Here is a 21341-nt window from a genome sequence, read left to right as displayed (position 1 = left end):
TCTCCAGTATCTGCTATAACTAAATCACTTCCAAAAGATCAAAAAATTATTTTTTATCATGATAAATGTAAACAAGCAGCTCATAACTTGAATCTGATATTCGAGAACATGATCTCTGGCCCACCGTGGTCGGATTGGACAGCCATCTCAGCTCTGATAGAATGATACAATACCATGATTAAATCAACCATTGAGTCAATTACCCACTTGAAAACGAAAATCATTAAAACAAAACATCTAGAGAACACTTGGTTCAATACCGAACTGGAAACAATACATTCTGAAATTGTGTTATGTTACTTGTTATGTTACTTGGCATTTATATAGCGCCTTATATATCATTGGTATGACCTCAAAGCGCTGGTGGGTTGAACGCCCTCAGGTACCGTAGTTCAAGTCAATAGAGAGAGAGAGTGTCGTATGGTGCGTGGGTGCACCGGATATGCGTGCAGCTGGTGTAGCGGGTGATAGCTGCTTCTTAGCGATAGGTGTGGTGCTGAGGAAGTCAGTTGGATGTGTTCAGTCTGGTGGGTGGACACCCAGAGTGGTTTCTGGCTGAGGAACGCCTATGCTAGCCGGAAAGTGCTTCAGCTAGCTGTGTTTTATTAAGGTGATGAGGTGTTCGTGGGGTCGTGTTCATATGTGAACAGTTAGGCCGAATTATCAGGGGTATAGCTGTGTTCTAGTTGAATGATGGTGTATAGAAGAGAGTAAGCATAGTGGTGTGATATGGTGGTTATCAGTATAAGCGCCTGAGACCAGTCACGTGACCAGGACAGTGGGTACGTACATAGTGACATGCATATGTATAACAACAGGATGGATTGAGGTATATATGGGATACAGATATATATGGGGATACAGGTACAAAGCATATATAGGGGATACAGATATTTGGTAACATCGTGGTGAACAGGTGTTGCCTCTATCTGAGACATCCGCTACTTCCACGGCATCTGCGACTTCCGCACCATTCGCAACATCCGCAACATCTGTAGAATCTGCACCATCCATAACATCTGCAACATCTGCACCATCCGCAACATCCCCACCATCCGCAACATCCAATCCATCCGCAACATCCGCAACATCTGTATCATCCATTGTGAGGGCAGAGCACACATGGAGGACAATTCCTGATTAAGTTAACTGCATAAGACTAACATTTCTGAGATCTAACTATAAACAATCAATTATAGAAGTGAAGAAAAAGGCACTGACACACAAGACAGCCGCATGCATGCATGCATCCATCCAAAACACTTTTTACATTTCTACACAAGCAAACGAATGCAGGCTCAAAACCTCTTTTTTCACTCAAACGACCAATGTAAGCAGATGCAAAACATTTTTCAAGACTAAAATAAAAAACATCAGGGATGGTATATCTGCCTCGCTTTCATTGTCAGAACCAAATAGTGAGACATTTGATGTCTGGCCTGGCAGATAATCAACCCCCTCAGCATCAATGCGAGCACATGGCCATGTCATGACACAGATCCCAGGCCTTCTGGCAAGTGACGTCAATCAAAACAAGACACAGAACAGTTTTTTTCTGAATGACTAATGGATTATGGACACCAGAGACATCATAATAAGTCTTAATCCCACAACCTGTCCCAGTGACCCATGTGCTGCTAAAATAATCCAAAGCAGCGCTCGGGTGCTGGCCCCTGCAATTGCAAAAATTATAAATACATATTTTAAGGCTTCAAATATCCCTGAGAATTCTAAATGTATATGGGTGACTCCTCTACTGAAATAAATGTCCCTAAACCCAGAGATGTTTGCAAACTGTAGGCCATTTCAAATGTCCCTTTCTTGCAAAAAAAATACCAGATGACCCACCAAGCAACCGCTATAGACTTATTTGGAAAACAAGGACTTTGGCAACAGACAATCTGGGTTCCGATCCTATAAGAGCAATGAGATTGCTCTGTTGGACATCAAAGACATCCTTCTGATGAGAGCCGATGAGGGACAGGTTGGCATGTTGATGGTACTGGACCTCTCGGCCGCATTTGACACCGTAAACCATGACATTCTGTTAACCCGTCTAAGCAATCTGGCAGCAACCACTAGGTTGGTTTGGATCCTTTTTGGCGACTAGAGTGTCCAGAATAAAGGTGAATTGCTTTGTTTCAGATGAGGAATAATTAACCTGTGGGGTTCCGCAGAGTGCGTGGCTCTCTCTGTTGTTCAACATATATATGAAGCCACTGCACAATCTCCTGATAAATAACGAAGTGTGCTTCCAAAATTGTGCAGATGACAGGCAAATCGTCTTTACATTGCACCATCCCTGTAAGAAATAGTTATCTCTTGTACAGTCAGTCCAGGAGCCGTTTGGAGAGTTATACATGTGAGACAATGCCTGGCAGGATAGTGAACCGGGCCTGAATAAGAGATTTTTTTTTTTATTATGAGTATATAGTGTATAAGAGATGTTATAAACCTAGAGAGGGGATCTGGGGCCCGAAGGTTCAAACGTTTGAAGATCTGTACATAAGAGACAATGCCTGGCAGGATTGTGCACCAGGCTTGAGAAAGAGACATTATAATCCTGTTAAAGGGGTATGGCACCAACATAACCACAAGAGAAGACATGGGGAAGAGGAGATATCCTTTGGCAAAGATAGAAGAAGACCAACAGGAAAGAGAAAAATTCTTTAGTCAAAGTCAAGAGAAGACCACGGGGAGATATCCTTTGGCAAAGGTCGAGAGAAGACCAGAGAAGGAAAGATACACCCTTTGGTAAAAATCCAGATATCATTGGGACTGTTGAAAGAGAGACTGAAAGAGGCTTGGGGAAGGGAGACAATTTCCCTATATTGGTGGAACTATATAGAAAGGCCTAGTGATAGCCAAGATAAGGAGACATTTTCGTCATCAGTTACGGACTGCCTAAAACCATCCAGAAGGAAGGAGCCACCTTCCTTGCATAAGGGTGCAAGCTCTTATTTCATTTTCTTTTGAAGTGTAAGGGATGGAAATAGGTTTCAGACATAGGACAGCAGACTATTTACTTTTGACAAACATTCTGACATTATTCTTAGTTTTTGTTTGAGGCACGGAAACCCCTCTTAGTTATAGGGACAGGTAGGGTTCTTCCTTATTTTGCTGTTAAATTAAAGTGTATGACAACAAGCATGCCACCCTTGTGTCCTGCTTCCACTTCTGCACCCTTATATTTTCCTAACTCCCCTTCCTACTCATGCCTTCCTGTCTGCCCTCCCCATCCAGGGATGTAAACATAGGACAGGACATTACACTAGTAGGTTTCATCTGAGAATCCTCAAACGACTGTTCCCTCTGCCACTTTAGCCAGGGATATAATAGGTGCTAAACTGGACTATTGTTAAGTCCTTTATTCGGGCTTTAACAAGCAGCAGGTCATCCACCTTTAAAGGCTGCAAAACATGGCCGTTCAGATCATACGCAAATCATGACATTGGGAACATATAACTCCCTTGCATAAAAAGCTACATTGGCTTCCTGACCAGGCCAGAGTCCAGTTGAAGATGCTGACCTTGATCCATAAAACATTACATGGCCTACCCACAACTTATCTAAAGAAATGATTTGCCTGGTACCACGCTGACAGACCACTGAAATCATCACTGCATCTGTCCATCCATAAACCCAGATTCCGGAAAGCCAGATTATTTAGAAGATCGGGGACAGTGGTAGGGTGTAAACTATGGAACAGTCTACCCCGGAATATCAGAGCAATACCTGACCTGCTGCATTTTAGAAAGAAGTTAAAGACCTTCCGGTTCAACGACTGATCCTTCTCACTGCCCGATTATTATCTACAGGGTTGACAGTTTGTTTGTTTGTTTGTTTGTTTATTTATTTGTATAGCGCACCTGACCCAGAGGTATATGGGCGCTTGAGCATCAAGTTACAGGCATAGGTAGGAACATTTGTACAATTGTGCAATGTAAGTATAGTTACAACATCGGTTATGACAGCAGTTATAGTAGAATGAGTGACATACATACATACGGTGCTAATTAATTGTTAAGTAACCAGGTGATGATCTTAGTTCTGAAAGGTTGAAATGTAGGGGTAGATTTGATGTCCGATGGGATAGTGTTCCATAATTGTGCAGCTAGAACTGGGAAACTGGATCCGCCGGCTCTTTTGAGGGAGTATTTGGGCATTGTCAGTTGTAGTGTATTAGAGGATCTGGTGGTTCTAATATTCTGTCTTAAGATGAATTTATCGGTTAAATAAGGTGGGGCCAGTGATTCTTATTCCTCAATCTGGCGGTTCTTTTCTGCTGGTAGATGTTAGAGTGCATTGAAAGATGTGTTTGGTAGTAGTGCCATCCTTCCACTAATTAGAAATAGAGATAGAAATAGAAATTTGGGAGCCACCCAGAAACAATATTCAAATCCTAAAGGACCAGCAAAGCAGTGTCTGAGCATGCAGTAGCATTGCAGGATCTGTATGTTTTTTTGCTGATAGCCAATATCAATCATGGACTGCAAAGCCCGGAGCTAGTCATCGTTTATGTGCTTTTGACTTTTGTCTATTGTATTGTGTGCTGGGCCATGTGTGGCACACTAGCAAGTATTTTTACTGGTTAAATTTCACACACTTTTTTTTACCACAGTTTCTTTACCTAATGGTTGCTGTAAAATGAAGGGCAGTGTTTGAGTGATGCAATATTGGACGGGGAGCAGCGTTGGTGCTGGGTGCGAGCAAGGGGTTCTGCCACTGCACTTTGTGGCAAAAGATCAGTAAAAGAACTTGCAGTAAAAAATACAGAGCAAACATTCTTTGGTAAAACACCCAGAACTGTGATATGCAGAGACCAGCTTCTTGGATAACGCTTGTGCTGCAAGAATGGGTCTAGTTCTGGGCAGCGAGCCAGGGAGCAGGCAGGGGTGGCAACCTGCCAGGAAGAGGAAAGGAGATGCATCAATGGTTACGTGACGATGGTTGTTGTAGGCAGATCACGCTAGTAGCAGGAGTATGCTCCAGTTATCTTGGCTTTGTGATATAAATCAGCAAAGATACTGTTTTATCACCTGGTTAACATTTGGCCATCGGTTTGCGGGTGGAAAGCAGTGGAGCGGTGCACTTGGAAACTGAGTTACTCTGTAGAGCTTGCCAGAATCCAGCCATGAAAGTAGGTCCCCGGGCCGACACCACTCTCTCAAAGAGAAATGTTGCACAAATAGCCAGACCAGTATTTTGTCTGAGGGCGGAACTATGAGTGGAATGAAATGGCATATCTTGAGATAAGTTAGAATATTCTTATGTGATGGATGCAACTCGGGACGAAGTCCATAACCACATAACCCCAGGGTCTGTTGGGTAACTAACAGCTGTAAGAGACCAGTGGGCAGTGGATGAGTTTCCTTCTGCTGAGTGGAACCTCTGCATCATATGCATATTTCTCGATATCCTTTGCCACGTGAGACCACCAAAACCAACTATGATCCTGCACCTTCATCCTGTTATTCCAAGGTGTTCCATACAGCTTGGAATCGTGACACCACTGAAGGAGTTTGTAACGAGTCTATGGCAAGAGTATGTGGAGTCCTTTTTCTAAGATACAATGTTCCTTCTGGGTTAATTGTATCTCCATGTTAGGCAAGATTGTATGCAGTACCGTTTGGGTGCACAACAACCCTGACCTCCTGGCAATAGAAACCTAACCTTTGGTATAAGTCTGCACTACACAGGTTAGTAGCGTGTGGAGCGGCCAGGCTTCTTTCAAGAGGGGCCAATGTGAGCTTTAGGGGAGTTACACAGAGATTCACAGTGACAAGTATTCGAATAAAATCTTACACACAAGTTTTCTTGATAAGACAATTATTAATGTATTTATCAGTCAGTTAAAATAAGCCTTCTTCAGAAGGGGGCAATAAAAAACACCACACAAATATATTTCAAAACACACACTCTAAAGTCTCTAAATCAGTAAGTACCCTTTTGGGATGGCCCACAGACACAACCTACACCCTCAGGTGACTTCAATAGCTAGGGCGCTAGGGACATTAATGTATCACTGTTGCATTTTAGAAAAGCTTAGAAATAGGTTAAAGGAAAAGTTATTAGAACATACAAGAGATCACAAATATTCTCAAACAGGCAAATACTTTTGGATCCCCCAACATGAGTTATTCAGTGGAACAGGCTAATCCAAAGTCAATGGCCAAAACTCTATATGAGATGATGCACTTCTTTGCAGGTAAGTAAGACAATTCTTGACACAATATTTGTAGAAGTCTTTGAAGAAAAAGAAGAATCAGTGTAGGGCCACAAGATGTTAGACTTGTGAGTAGTAGAAGATGCAAGCAACTCTACAGTAAGAGGTAAGTTCTCTCAGACTTTACAGTACCTTTGGATTGAAGAAAAAATGCAGAAGATGACTTCTGTTCCTGTGTAGCTCTACAGATCTCACTGTTCCTGGGCCTCAGTCGTGGGTACAAGAGGGAGGACTTCTGGGGATGCCTGCACTGCAATGGGACAGTCACCGCTTGCAACCGGCAAACTTCAAACAAGTGACAATTCAGTGTTTCAGCTCCTTGCAACTACCGCAAATAGCAACATCGTGGTTCCTGGCTGTCGAGATGGGCTTTCCTTGCTTCTGGGGTCCTGCACTCTGTTGAGGGGGCTCAGGCTCAGTCATTCCTCCTTCCTGGGAGTCCGGAGGATCTTCCTGGATTTCTTGGCCAGCTTAAAAGCAACACACATAAACTGGTGTTCCTCTCCATGGGTATGCGGTTTCCAGCAGCAACTCTGTGGAAATTCAACTAGCTCCGAGAGGCTGTCCAGGTGGCTTACTTTGGAGTTGATTGGTCCCACCAACTCAAAGTGAGAAGTCGTCCTTGCAGGAGCTTCTCTGTTGATACGAAAGTGGAGTTTCAGCACAGCAGCAGGGCTTCACCGGGCAAACCAATGGTCCAGGAGTTTTAGCAGGCGTCTTCTTCAAGTTCTTTTTGGATTCCTTCATCCAATGGTCGACTCTGCCTTCCAAGCCAAAAAGCCTTGCCTTTTATGCAGCTTGCTCCCGTTCATTCCAGTCTAGCTGTCAGTCACCCAGCAGGGTGGCTGTCCTTGCCGGACAGTCAGCTGGCCAATCACCACAGAGTGAATTTGGGTCTCCTAGGAGACTAAGCACAGGGAGTTTCGGACACCTCCCTCACTTTCTGCCCCCACCAGACACCCTGGAGTCAGAGGTGGGTTTCACTCGTGAAGCCCGTCAAAGGCAAAATGAACAAAGGGACCAAACCTGGTTTGGCGTGCAGAGTACCTCTGAAGAAGGACCTTTCCACAAAGAAATGTCGAAAAAAGAAGACTGGGGTCATTTTGACAAAAATGGCACCCATGGGTGCTTTACAGTGCCTCCGAACGCAGCCCGCGATAAAATCCCATAATGGTAGTAAAAACGTGAACCACTGCCACCAGGCATTCAGTGAGGAATGGGTAACATAAAAATGTTACATGAGAAGCTAGACAAAGGGGATACTAAGTAACCCCTCCAGCACCCTATTGTAAGATAGTGTGTGCTGGGTCTAGAAAGTTACAAATGTAAGTAAAGTCAATTTCACTTTACTGATCTGGGAAACAGTAGTTTATCCCAGAGAAGGTATTTAAACCTTTGGGAAGTCTGAAAGACGTCACTGTGTCACTGCACTGAAGGTGCTGTGTGACGCAATGTAAAAGATGATGCCTATGGAGTTTGTCAGACTCCACAACCACAAGAAACACAGAGTACAAAATCACATTAAAATTCATGAGAGAGTGGGAAAAAGAGTCTCACTCTCTCCAGGTTAAAAAATCAAATCCTCAAAATCCAGCAAAGTTGCTGCGGGTCTCTAAGGTAGAGGGAATTGGTACATTTCTGAGAATTCTCCCTAACACTCCAGTTGTTGTTTTACAAGCTTGATGACCAGAGGTGGTTGCAGTGATACTCTGAATTGCTTCATTAGTAAAGACAGGGCCCCTATCATGGTTGGTTGAATGGTTTGAAGAATGGGCAGGGGTCCATTGGGTTTGTGGCGTTCGACTGGTGCTGGACACATCAGCTTCCCCCTTTGTCAAACCAGGACAATAAAACAATGTGTAGTTTAATTGGATGAAAAACAGCATCCATGGGGCATCCGGCTACGTTTAGAAATGGCAGATTGTTATGGTATGGGAGTACTTCCACAGGATGCAAAGATCCTCCAGCCGCATAACATCATGCGTGAAATGGTCCTGTACTGAGTTTTTATGAGGCATAGACCACAGGATGTGAAGACCAAACCTCCTCTTTCTGGGACAGCATCTGCCCCACAACGCTGCTGGAGGTATTTACTTGAAGCACAAATGGTTTGTGAGCATCAGGCTGTATCAATGCAGGAGCCGAACAAAAGGCTTCCAAGAGATTGGCAAAGTCCTTTCACATGGCCATACCTCAAATGGAGGAAACAGACTTTCAGGTTATTTGGTTAAGGGTCTGTGCCAGCTGGGAAAAATCTTTCACAAGTCGTTGGTAGAAGTTGGCAAAACCCAAGAATTGCTGCAATTCAGTGGGATTGGTCAATGCGGGCCATTCCAGAACAGCCTGGCACTTCCTCTGATACATCTTCACCCTGTTTAGAGGAGAAGATACCCCAAGCACTCCCCCTCCTTTGAGTGGAACAGGCAGTTTAGTGTATGGACAATATTTTCATAATCGATGTAATACCTGCTGTACCTGCTCAATATGTCCTGTCTACTTTGGGAATAGATGGGTATATCATATAGATATATGGCTTCATAATCTCCACACAAATCATGGAATATAAAAGTGAGAAAGTGCTGAAAAGCTGCAGGTGTGTTGCGAAAGGAAAAGGGCATAAAAGTATTCTCAAAATGACAATGCTTTGTCTTTTAAGCGGTCTTCCAAATGTTTTCATCCCAGATCCATGTTAGATTGTAGGCTCCATGTAAATTCAGACTGACAAAACATAAGGCTTCTTCAACGTACTCAATGAGATCAGGAATAAATTGCAGAAGATATTCATTCTTTATCGTGATCTGGTACAGGTCGCGGTAGTCGATTCATGGCCAGATCACCCAGGATTTCTTCAAATATTTTTTTACAGAAAAGATCCGAGCACAAGCAGGCACACTGGACGGTTGAATAAATCCCTTCTGCAAGGATTCCTCTACAAAGTATTCAGGCCACTTTCTTCAGTAGACAAAGAGTACATTTCCCTGTGCAGAGTCTTCTGATTGGATAGGAGATCCATCGGGCAGTCATAGGAGTGGTCTAGTTTTCCAGCTTCTGTCAACAAGAATATGTCAGCAAACACTTCGTATTCAGCATTCAGGTGGGATCAGTGGTGAAAGTGAGCGGGAACGGTCGGGAGCAGTATTCCACTACTTTTAATTTTTACTGTTAACAGCTCCACTACTTTTTGCAACCATTCTGGAACTGTTCTTTCTGAAGTAAAAGCACACTTCTCCACTTTACCACTGAACAACTAAACTGAAATCTATTTCACCTCAATTGGCTGCAAACCAGCATGACTGCAACTGTAAAATGTTTTGCACGTTGCTCCTTTCCTTCGTACTCTGTCCCCCGCGGAGTCACAGTTCCACTAATTTTTTGGTACACTTCTATCACTTGGTGGGATATCATAGTGGAAAACTATGGCAGAGCAATCTATGGCTATCACAGGAACTTAATTTACAAACATAGGGGTCAAATAATCTTGCTGAGATGAAAAAGGCACTTGTTGCATAGGCCACTTGATGTTGAGATTGTGCTGAGCCTGCCAAGCAACTTCCAAAATAACTTGTAGGTTGGGTGCATCAACGAGTACAAAGAAAATAACTCCTGATGATCATGAGGGGCATCCATAAAGCAATGCTCACATATGTTATCTGCCCGGAGGTCAGTGGACATCTACAAAATGGATTGTGATGTCCTGAGGATTTATGAACATTGATAGTGTGTGTTTTTTCAGCCAAACTGTAGATCAATATTATTTCCGGCGGCTATGGAGACAGTTTTCAATTTTCAATGGTCCTGAACCACTGGAAATGCAATGGGTATATGGACATACAGTGATGCTGCTTTATATGAGGTAGCACATGGGGGACACAAGCGGGTTGGATATGCTCAGACACATTTCCCTTTACCCCATAGGTTTGGAATTTCCCAAACTCAATAAAAAGCAGTCCCAAACTCAGAGATCTTGTTTCCACAATGCATGCATAAACATTCTAGGCATCTTGTACTTCTTTCTTCCAGAGAGTGGCCAGAGAGTGGTCATCTAATCTCCATGAGTATGTGCTTTTCGGTGACTATGGATGAAACCAGCAGCCAGGCATGTAAACATGAGAGGGTTGTAGTCCCTCGAAACTCAACGGTTATGTGGACAAACAGAGATGCTGCTTCATATGAGGAAGCACATGGGGGACACTAGCGAGATAGATCCACTTAAAGAAACTTTCGCCTTTACTTCATAGCTTTGCATTACCCAAACTCAATAAAAGGCAGCCCCAAACTTTCAGAAGCAGATGAAAGCAGAACCAGCATTTTATCCCATGGAAAATCAAGCCCTTCATCACAGAAAACAACTTCATAGCCACCATCTAAGCCTTGGTCCTCTTCCACCTGGATGGTGGCAATGCCCTTGCCGGCGACTACCCTGACAGCCCTGAAATGTGTCCTGCATGGTGCAGCAAGACTCATTAAAGGTCTCTGCAAATTCGAGCACATCACCCCAACCACCATCGAACTGCACTGGCTCCCACTGCAAGCATGTATCATCTTCAAATCCTGTTGCATCATCTACAAGGCTGTCACCCTGAAGTCCCCAAGCTACCTCACTGAGAAACTCTGCATCTCTGGAGGCCTGTGGTCCAGCATCCCCGGAGGCCTGCGATCCACCAGAAGTTACCTTATGTTGATTTATACCATGCACTGCTAGTACCCAAGGGCAGTCTCCAGTAAGGAAATGTGCAGACTTGAATTACGACAGTGCAGGAAGGAAAGAACCAGAAGACAGGCCTTCTCTACCTATGCCCCAAGACTCTGGAACCTCCTCCCCATCAACATCAGACTTGCCCCATCCCTTCTACAATTCAGAAAAGAGCTCAAGACCTTCCTCTTCAAGGAATGAGCCCCCCCTTAACACCAAGGTCCACACGCCCTGCACGCACCACCCTACCCGACACACATTGATCTGCTCCCCACTGTCTCCTCCCCTGATTGCTTGTAGAGCCATTGCTGCCAATTGCCCACACTCCCCTGTTAGCTCCCCACACCTTTTCTCTCTGCTTCCCTCACTGTTCTTCCCCCTATGATTGAAAAGCGCTCTTTTGCTTCCCGAAGCTAGGTCTGTGCTCATCAAATACTGTAATAATAATAAAGGCTTGAATTTTATTATTTTTTTGTGCTCGGCATAGCAGTCCTGGATTCTCTGATTAAGTCAAAGCGGCACATTGATACGGTCATCAGTGGTTGCCAGTGCGGGGCACATAGATACTAGGGAATCACACAGTATGTGTTGCAAAACAGTCACATGAGCTTCTTAAAACCAGTGGTGCTCCACAACCAGTTTTTGAAAATGTGCAATGTAGGCAAGAAAATCCCTAGCAGCCTCTTTTCGTGTCAGGATTTCCACTGTCTTGGCCTGGCCAGTGGAAGGCCTAGAACATTTTTTCTTAAACAAGGCACTGAACCTGCTTAGTCACTAGGAATGGGGTCATCTATACTAGAGTAATGGGGTGGCTCTTGTTAAAATGTCATTCTCTCATGTGCGAAACATTGAATATGCCTTTATCCTGGTCATCTGGAAACTGAGAGGGTTTTGTTAGAAAATGTAGGTGACATTGGGTTTGAGAGAGTTTAAACGTATTTGCATCCCCATACAAGCCTTCTGGTTTGGGTTTAGTTTAGTTTAGTTTAGTTTATTATTTATAATGCGCACCAGAGCCAGGGGCATCAGGTCGCAGCAGATAAGGATATGTTCAACTTGGTTACATGGCCAACAGGCCGACATATATAATGGCACATCAATATATACAACGTAGATTACATAATCACATGACAATGCACTAAAATTACATAGGTACATGAGGTGCAGGACGAAAAGACAGTGGCATAACGGTATATACAGTGTAAATTACATGGTCAGGCAGCAAGGTAGCATAGATTTAAATTAGTCGCAGTACATTAGGAGAGAGGTCCAAATGGACTGGTGCAAAGTAAGTGAATCCATAAGCAGAGGATAGGATAGGGAGCAGAGCGTTGAGGGGTTCGTAATATATAAACATCATCTTGCTTATCTGGGTTGGATCTTGGCACATAGAGAGATGAGGAGCTGGCTTCACCCTCCCTTTACAGGTTTCCTATCTACATTTTCTTGCAAGGCCTTGCCTTTGTCTTGCATAGCAACAGTCTGTGCACATCCAGTTGCTGTCTCTGCCTTTACTTGGCCAAGATGGGTTGCATAGTGATGTAACACAATGGACAGGTAAATCATGTTGTGTGGAAAAGGAGGCGTGGCCTTGCAATCTGTCAGGCTTTCACTTAACGATGCTACACAGAAACTCATGTGAGCCGGCACTTACCCTCTCAGCTTCCAAAAATGTCTCCAGAGCAGTGAAGTGCATCGAAAGGCCAAACAGGCCAGTAGTATCTGGGCTGGACAGGACAGGAGTGGGCATCTTTCATCAAGAATAAGACGTAGCAGCAGGAAGGTCTAGGGTGGCAAAGGAACAGTGGAACTACTAGAGTTACAGATGTTAATGTTTTTAAATGTTAATGTTAAAGGACATTATAACCATGCGCTATTACCATCAGAGTGGTCCCCTGGCACTCTGGCAGATCTGAAAGGTAAGAGGGTAGGATGGGTTAGTAGGGCATAGCGAAAAAGGTAGAGCGAGGGTTGAAATGTCCCGTTAATAGCTTCAGTTCGGTTAACACTGTTCGCTGAGCATGGGTGCGATTTTCATATCGTTAGACTCCCATGTGCAGTTGTGCGGGACTATGTGTTCTTTGTTTTGTTGAGGTGTAGTGAGGTGCATACAGATTGCTGTGTAAAGATGTGGTTGTGTTAGTTTTGTGTTTGAGAGGTGTATGCAGAGAGTTAAGGTTTTAGTAGTTGGGTTAGTGTTTTTTGTCTTACCTTGTTGCTTCGGATATCTGTGTTAGGTGTCTCTGCTCGTGCTACGTACTGGGGCGTTTCGTGGTGGGTCACTCGCCAGGTTCTGCGCATAGTGGTGGTACGTCTCTGTAACTGTCTAGTGGTCCGTGAGCAGGAAGATAAGAAACAACTAGCACTTGGCTTGCCTAGTGTCCTCCCACTCCACCCAACTGACCTCTGATAACCAAGGCGGACAGTTCAACAGTTAATAACATTGATTAAAGAAACGCTGGGCTGGCAGGCAGGAACTGATGTCAAATGGCAGCAGCACCCGGGATGAGTCATGGAGACGAGGTTCAGACAGGCAAAGTCTTTTGCTGGAATCGTGGCAGAGCGCCGAGATACGGATTACGGAAAATGCTTAAGGTAAAGGGCATCGGGCCCGCTTATATAGAGATGATGGTTTACACAGTTGGCATGTATCTTCTAATAACTGAGCTTGTGCAAAGCAATGGACGGATTTGCCCCCTGCAGTTCTACCGAACAGCACAGAGACTTGTAGAGGTAGTTGTCTGTGAGAAGACCTGCGCTTACTCCTGACAACAGGCAACATTTAGAAATGGCTTGCATGTAATCCAGGCATGTAAGAAAGCAAGCGGTTCACCCTAATAACATGTAGCTGTTGAGGAACCGGTATAGTTGGACTGAACTCTGTTGACTCCAGCAGGTGATCAGTATGGCAGAATGTTCCCTTTTGGAAAGTTGAGATTTCCAATCATTAAGGCTTGATGCCCCATCCTGTCCCTGGTCTAACAGTCCAGCTCTTCACCAAATAATTGTAATTGACCACTGCCCTTCAGAATGTTGGCATTACCTAATCTGAGCTGCAATAACGTATTCAATTTGATGCAATATAAAAAAGCAGACTGTGTATTGTGATGTTATGTTATTGGGCTTTATATCACTCTCTGATACTATTCACATTGTCTCTTGGTAATATGGGACCTGAAATAGAGACAGACTGGGCTTGGTTAGTAGGACCTTTGAGTTATGGTGATACCACGCAGATCAATACGATCCTGATCAAGTTATGATCTGTTCGAATTTGAAAGCCCGGCCAGTCATTATTCAGCGTTGCAACTAGTAAATAGAGCGGTTACGTAAGGGAGCCATTTGGAATGGTATTTTTTCAAACATCAGAAATTGGAAGCAGAACCTTTGCATTACTTTTTTTTAATTGTGAATTAGTTTTAAACAATAAACTTTTTTCACAAGGAATTATGTTCTTAGTCATTCATATCACAATTCAAACTTATTTTCGTGCAAAGTTATTTCTTGTGCTAAGTCCGACACGTTATTACTAATCAGCTTCACTTATTGTTCTTTATGACGAGTCTTCCTTTAGTCATGTATTTCTAGAAATGATTCCTGATCATTCATTAGTTTGTCCAGAAAGTTAATTCCAGCTCATGCGAATCACTGGTTTCCTTGTATAAAATGTTCCCACCATTCTTCCTTTGTTTTAGCTTTTAAAGGTTCCATATAACTGTGGAGATGTTGGATTCTTTAATCTGCAACAACTGTGCATTCCAGTAGTAGATGCCCTGGTGATTCCATACAATCGTGTTTTAAGCCAAATCTGCAGTTCCCGTTATTTCCTCATTTCCCTGTCTTATGTTTATATTCATTTGTAGGATAAGAGCTGAGTCTGATTTTCATCAACCTCTCTCGCAGGTGTTTTGAAGTGAATTTCGTCAGGTAATTTGGGACAGTTTCTCTTTTACGATGTTCATTTGTCATGCTAATATGAGACTTGAATGAGAGGTTTGCTTCCCTTGTATGTATCCAATCTTGTCTCTTCAATTTCTCCTTTACACAGTCTGGATTGGTTGTTAGTTCTGCTATTGTTGAGTGAAGCTCATACAGCTGTTTGGTCCATTCCTCTTTTCAAATGTTGAGTAAGAGTGCACTCTTTCCGCATTCATGCGTTGCTAGAATTTTATAACCAACCGTCGGTTTTTCGAGACAGAGTTTTCTTAAAAGGGATAATGATTTCGATTTCATTTTTGAAAAAAAGCCATTGTAGCCCTAGTTCTGCTCTTATCGCGTCAATCGAAATACATCTAGGAAGTTTCAAAATTGGTTTCCAGAAATATCTTTCAAGTTTTTCCCAAATTCTCCAAGACAAATTCAACCCTGCCTCTCCTCTATAGGAAAATGTGGGAATCACGTTTTGCAAATAGAACAGTCATACTGGGATCAACGAGAATTTCCCAAATCTTCTGTTAAAGATAGATCTTTGGGAGCATAACATTCTCGTTTTAGAAAAAATCTCAGCCTCCCAGTTTTTTCGGCAATTGATTGGTTGAATCTTACTCCCAGGTATCGCATCTCTGATACTTTCTCTAGAGTCTCTCCACCAATTTTCCAAGTAAATTGTTTGTCAATTTCTTTTTTGGTTCCTTCTATGGAGATGATTTTAGATTTGTTAATGTTGAGTTTGTGTAGGTTTGCAGCTTGTTTAGCAAACATTGGAGGCCATTGGGTTTCGTCTAAGGTGACAATGTCGTCTGCATAGCAGATCCTGAAGATCTCATGATCATTGATTTTTGGGGAAAAGTGCCTTGTGTTTCTCAAAGCCTCAGGACGAACTGCAATATATAACTGGAAAAGAGTTGCGGCAAGTGGGCAGCCTTGTTTTGCTCCTTTTTTAATGTGTAGGTCGGCTGATAACATACCCTCCATGTTGATTCTTACTTGAGTGGAGGTGTTTTGGTGAAGGGCTATTATTGGCTGTAGAAGTTCTTCTGGACATTTCCAATTCTTCAATTTTTGCCATGGTTTATGGCGATTTATTCTGTCAAAAGCTTGATTTAGGTCTATGAAGGCTAAATATAGTAAATGTAGCCCTCTTCTGGTCCTGATGGTATTTCATTTCAGTATTGACAGGTTGAATAAGTTTAATACTGTGCTGGTTCCCTTAGTGAATCCTGTTTGCCAGGGATCGATGATGTTATTGTTATCCACCCCGTCTGATAAACCTCGCTGCAGGTCTGATGTGAACAGTTTCCCAATAGTGGCAAGCAGAGAAATGGGGCGGTAGTTTCTTGGGTCATCTCCTTTCCCTTTTTAAAAATTGGAACCGTGATAGTTTTGGTCCATGATTCAGGAATTTGTTTTATTTTTCAATATTTTTGAATATCATGTTGACCATCTCCGCCCATTTTGTTGGATCTTTTTTAAGGTGTATTGGTTTTTAGACCATCCGGACATGCTGCAGAGGAATCTTTCAATTTTGTTATTACTTGCTCAATTTGTTCTTCGTCCATCATTGTTTTCCAGGAGTGTTGGTTAAGGATGGAGTTGACTTCTTTGATGGTCGCTAGGCTTCCAAACACATTTGCATAGTGCGTCATCCAATTGGATTCTGCGACTCCATTTATGAGATGTTTTTGCTGGTTTAGAGTTAGGTTGTTAATAATGTCCCATGTGTCTCTTGTGGTTGCTTGAGCCAAGGCACACAGCATCATTTCCCCTTGTTCCTGATCTCTCAATTGTCTGAACCCAATTAGCCAGTTCTTGTAGTATTGTTGTTTCCTTTTAATTTGTCTCAATTGTGTTTCTCCATTAACTGAATTCTTTATTTGCTGAATTTCTCGTCTTGGTTGTTTCCTTTTTTCAACCACTTTCTTACTATATTAGTGTTTTGGGTTCATTAATGGCATTTTTAAGCCAGAGTTTTTCATTTCATAGAGTTTTATAAGCAAGTCGTAAGAGATATCGAGATTATCATGAGTTATTTGAGTTTTGTATTTAGCTGTAAAGACTGTAATATCACTTAAACGATTTCCTCCAGGATTTAGGTTGCTACTACAACTTTTATCAGTCTCTCTCATTTGTGTTTCCATTAACCTAGTGAGTTTTAAGATTTTATGGTCATTGGCTTCTTGTGATAACACCTCAAAGCTGTTAACCTTGTGTAAATGATTTTTTAAGATCCAGATTTAGTCAATTGTAGATCTGGAGACACCATTTGTCTAGGTTGATTTACCTGGAATGTCTCCTTTCACATGGCCATTTATCATAAATAAGTTGTTCTCATTTGCCATCTCTGCCCACTTTGCTGCATCTGATTTTCCAAAGCTTACATGGTCACGGATTGGATATCCCTGATGGTTGAAACATTTGATGTTCAGGTCTCCGCACATTCCGGTGAGGTGCGTTTGCTGATTCAGTTTTTATTAGTTCTAAGATTTTACTTAGCAACTTGACTCTCTTAATTTTCAATGGATTCCAGTAGATGTTCATCATCAGTGTCCTTTGCTGTGTTTCTGGATCCTGTGCATTGGCTGCAATTTGTGCTCATTGGATAAATCGATTTGGATTTCCTTTTTTTAAGATTGAAGTTCCCTGTTTTTGTCTTACCAGCAACAAAAGTCCTGCAAAAGGTCTTCCATTTTTGGCTTGTTTTGCTGGATTCATACTTTTCACAAGTTGTTAGCTCCTGGATCCAGGTTTCTTGTAAGCATGTTATTGATTCTATCCTTAAGTGTGGATTGCCTTTGTTCAACAAGTGTTTGAAACCCCTCATGTTCCAGGAGATTTCAAAATCCTGTTTGGGTGCGTCAATCTTTTTTTGCTAATCATTTCTTTCGATTGCTAGCGATTTGGCTATCCAAGACCAGTCTTTGCTTGTATTTGTTCTAGTATTTAAAGATACCTTATTTGTGTTTGGTTCCTTATATAGGGCACAATTGTCAAGGGTTATCTTAATGGACTCTCTCCCAAAGGCCTTTCTGTTTCTCTGACAAGGCTAAGATCTTTTCTTTTGTCGTGTTTTGTCGCTGGTTTTTCGTTTTATTTACATCAGGTTCCAAGGTACTTGCCATATGTTTGTGTAGTTCACAGCATAGTATTGTGAATTTTTACCCTTCTTTCAACATGATGTTTTTTGCTTTAAATGAGTTCAGATGTAAGATCACTCTGTGCACTCGTCTTTCATCCATGTACTCGACGACAGCAATGTCTTCCGAGGAAATTCCCTTTAGGGAAAATACACAATATAAGAGGTGAATCACGTTTTTCTGATTCACGTTTGTTTCATCATTTTCAGTGAGGATGTTTTCAATCCTTACTTTTGGTTTATTTTTGGCACTAAATAGTTCGGTTGGCTCTCTAATCTTTCTTGCTTCATGCATCTGAAAGTTTCCAGTTGGCTTTTTTGGGTTCCAATTTTTGTTAACTTGTTCTTCTTTTTTTATTATTTGTCTGAACTTTCTTTATGTAACTTACTTCCACCTGTCTTTGTGGCCTTTTCTGTTACATCGTAAAAAATGCTGTATCCTCTTCAGAGTCGACCTCTTAAATTTCTTTATCTCTGCTTCCAAAATCTCTAGTCAGTTTTGGGGTTTTGTCAATTGTGTGTTCCTCTAACTGACTCCTGATCTGTGTCTTCTTTAGCTTCGGTCTCAGAGCTAGCGTCATTTTCTTCAGTATAGTAGGACGCATCGTCTATTAAGTCGTGAGAAGCATCCACTCCTTCTATGTCCGTGTTCTGGTTGCAGTCATCCTCAGATAGGATTTGCACAATTGCAACCTGCCTTTTTTTTACTGAGATGTTGGGCTTTCCTTCATTTTTTGTTCAATTTCTCTTAAAGGACATAAGCCAGTTTTAATATTCATAGTTCTTTTCTCTTTCTCTTTATTATTCTCCTTTATGGTTTTATCAATCTGTTGTCTGTTACCTAAATCCTCTTTTTCTTTCTTTTCTTTGTTCTGTCCTTGAAGAGATGTGAAAACGGGGTACAGACCGTCATTCCAATCACCAACAGACTTTGCATGCTGTTTCCTATTCGTATTCAATTTTGAGCGTGTTGCTACTTCTCTGGTGTCGCTTTGTGTGGTGGATTCTTTTTATTTGTATTTCCATTTTTTTTGTTCTGGCTCCCCCTTTGGTTATGTTTACTTGCCTTATTGGGCAGATTATTGACCTAGTTTCATCCACCCAATCAATCGTCAAGTCCTCTTTATTTTTCTTTTAAGATGTTGGGGGGGGTCTTGTTGTTTCAGCCACATTGGTGAATCTTCCTCCTGAGGTTGTTTGTGTTTTAGGTGTCTTTTCCATTCTCAAGTAGGTGTCGGGGCCCACTTGGGCTTGAACACTCGTCCCACGTCTTTCTAATTCTCAGGTCCATAGGTTGTTTGGAGATGACGTTCTTTAAACTCTGCCATTTTCCTCATACATTTTATTGAGTCTTAGAAGGCCTGTGTAAATGTAGATTTTTCACCTTGGTCCCCACTTGCTAAGTCATAGAGGCTCCTTAGCCATGCTGCTGATTTTTCGGCACTAGCAAGCTAGGGAAATTGGTAATGCTGCCATTACATTGTTATGTATCTGAATACCTGCAGCGATTGAGAGGTGATTTTTTTTCTAACGGTTGCTAATCGTTCTTACTCCCTGTTTTCTTTTTCTCCATTAGGGAGCTTTTTTTGAGCACCAATTTCTATAATCCGATCTTGTTCCATTGGGTCTTCTGAGTCCCTCATGTCATGGGAGAGTTTGTTCTTCTGCGTTTTTAGCATGGGTGTAGTTGTTTGAGTGGCCACTACTTTTTTGTAGAAATTCTTAGTTCTTTCCTGACCAGGAGCACTTGTTATTATGTGAGAAATGTTGTCCTTGCTTACGTTCAGATGGATCGCGGCCATTTTCAATACTCGTCTATTGGACGTAGCGTCTCCATTGATGGTGTAGTCAGGTTTTTCTTTCGGAGACACGGTTCCGTCCTCATCATGCGAGTCAGAAATTTGCTTCACGTTATGTGCACCACCTCTTGTTTCCATTTGGTAAAACTCATTTGCTGATTCTTTCTTGTTCAAAAGGTTATGATTTACTATGAATGGATTGGTTCTTGCTTTCATCTTGCTTATGAAGCTTCCCCGCCATTCTAGTTCCCTTATTTCATCTGCAATTGAAGTTTCGTGGATACTGTAGTTTCTTTTTTTTATTTTTTTGCCGATTAGTGGGGTGGACATTTGATTCTTTGGGTAGTGTGTTGCTTGGTTTGGTGTCAATTCAGCTCCTCCCCTTTGCCAATGGATTCCTTTTGCCGGGATTATTGGTGGTTTGTTATTACCATTGAATGTTGTCTCTTTTTCCTGCCATATGACTTTGTCACCCTTTAAGATATCTTCATTTGTATCGTTTATCTCATTTATCTCATAATCATCGATTATTTCTTATATATCTTCAGTGTTCCCAGAGCCTGACTGTTTTTGTTTTAAGTTGTTGTTTTCAGATAAAACATTTAAACCTTCCATTCCAGTTTCGATAGTTTCAATCCAAGCATTTAACTCTGGTTCCTTTTCATCCTCTGATAGAGTACTCAAAGATATTATTGCCTTTTCTGTGTAGTCGGTAGGCGCCACTGGCTTCAGTGGATGCTCGGTCATTTGTTTGCTCAGGTCTGTACATTTATTTCGTGTCTTGTGTTCGTCTAGTTGGTGGTAAAGACTTTGCATTTCTCGTTGATGATATTCCTCAGAATGCGCAGAATCGTCAAAATCGTCAGAATCATCACACCTTTCCTTTGTATCCTTTGTATCCTTTGTTGATGTGCCCTCTCCGTCATTTCTGTCTGAATGTTCGTTATTGATAGGAGGCACAGTGTCATTGTCTAATTCTATTTCTGGTCCACCAATATCGTCTGTTTACCCTTGTGTGGACACCTGGCTGTTACCCAGTCCTTGAATGAGAAGAATAAAGCCTTAATTGTTATCCAGAAAAGTATTTGTCATATTGGTTTTTGTTGTCAAGAAATTCCTAGCTGTCGAGGAAATGGTTCCCATTATTCCCCTCGAGACTTGTAATGGGAAGTTAGTGTGGTTCACTAAATATGTGTCGGCGATCTCAGGGAAGTTTGGGCGGGTGTCTTGTGTAGCTCCGCACTCAAGAATTGCTGTGGTGCCGTCAGCTAGAGTAGTCATGTCTGCTACCGGCATGCTCCGATGTGGATCAAGGAGAAGACTGAACTTGGTTAGTTCGGTGTCGGTTACATTCAGAAATACATTGTCTCTCTTGACCATTTCTTCTGCTCTAAAGAACTCCCAACTAATCTCCTTTGATTGATAATTAGGATTTGCCGTGTTGTTAACAATATTGGCGTCGACATCAGTTATTAAATTTTCATTTACAACTCGAATGCGCCTTCGACTGGGTTTCATTTCAGCTGCCTTATCACTTGCAAATCGCCACCG

The 21341-nt window shown here is 42.2% G+C and overlaps 1 protein-coding gene across 11 annotated transcripts in view; it reads left to right on the top strand.

Annotated features, from left to right (window-relative positions):
* CIITA (class II major histocompatibility complex transactivator) overlaps positions 1-21341 on the top strand; it is an 807875-nt gene that overhangs the window by 783605 nt on the left and 2929 nt on the right. The gene's annotated exons all lie outside the window — the stretch shown is intronic.

The sequence above is a fragment of the Ambystoma mexicanum genome, chromosome 2q (genome assembly GCF_040938575.1).
Source record: "Ambystoma mexicanum isolate Mex_15411 chromosome 2q, UKY_AmexF1_1, whole genome shotgun sequence".
NCBI lineage: Eukaryota > Metazoa > Chordata > Amphibia > Caudata > Ambystomatidae > Ambystoma > Ambystoma mexicanum.
This window is presented reverse-complemented; position numbering and strand designations above follow the sequence as displayed.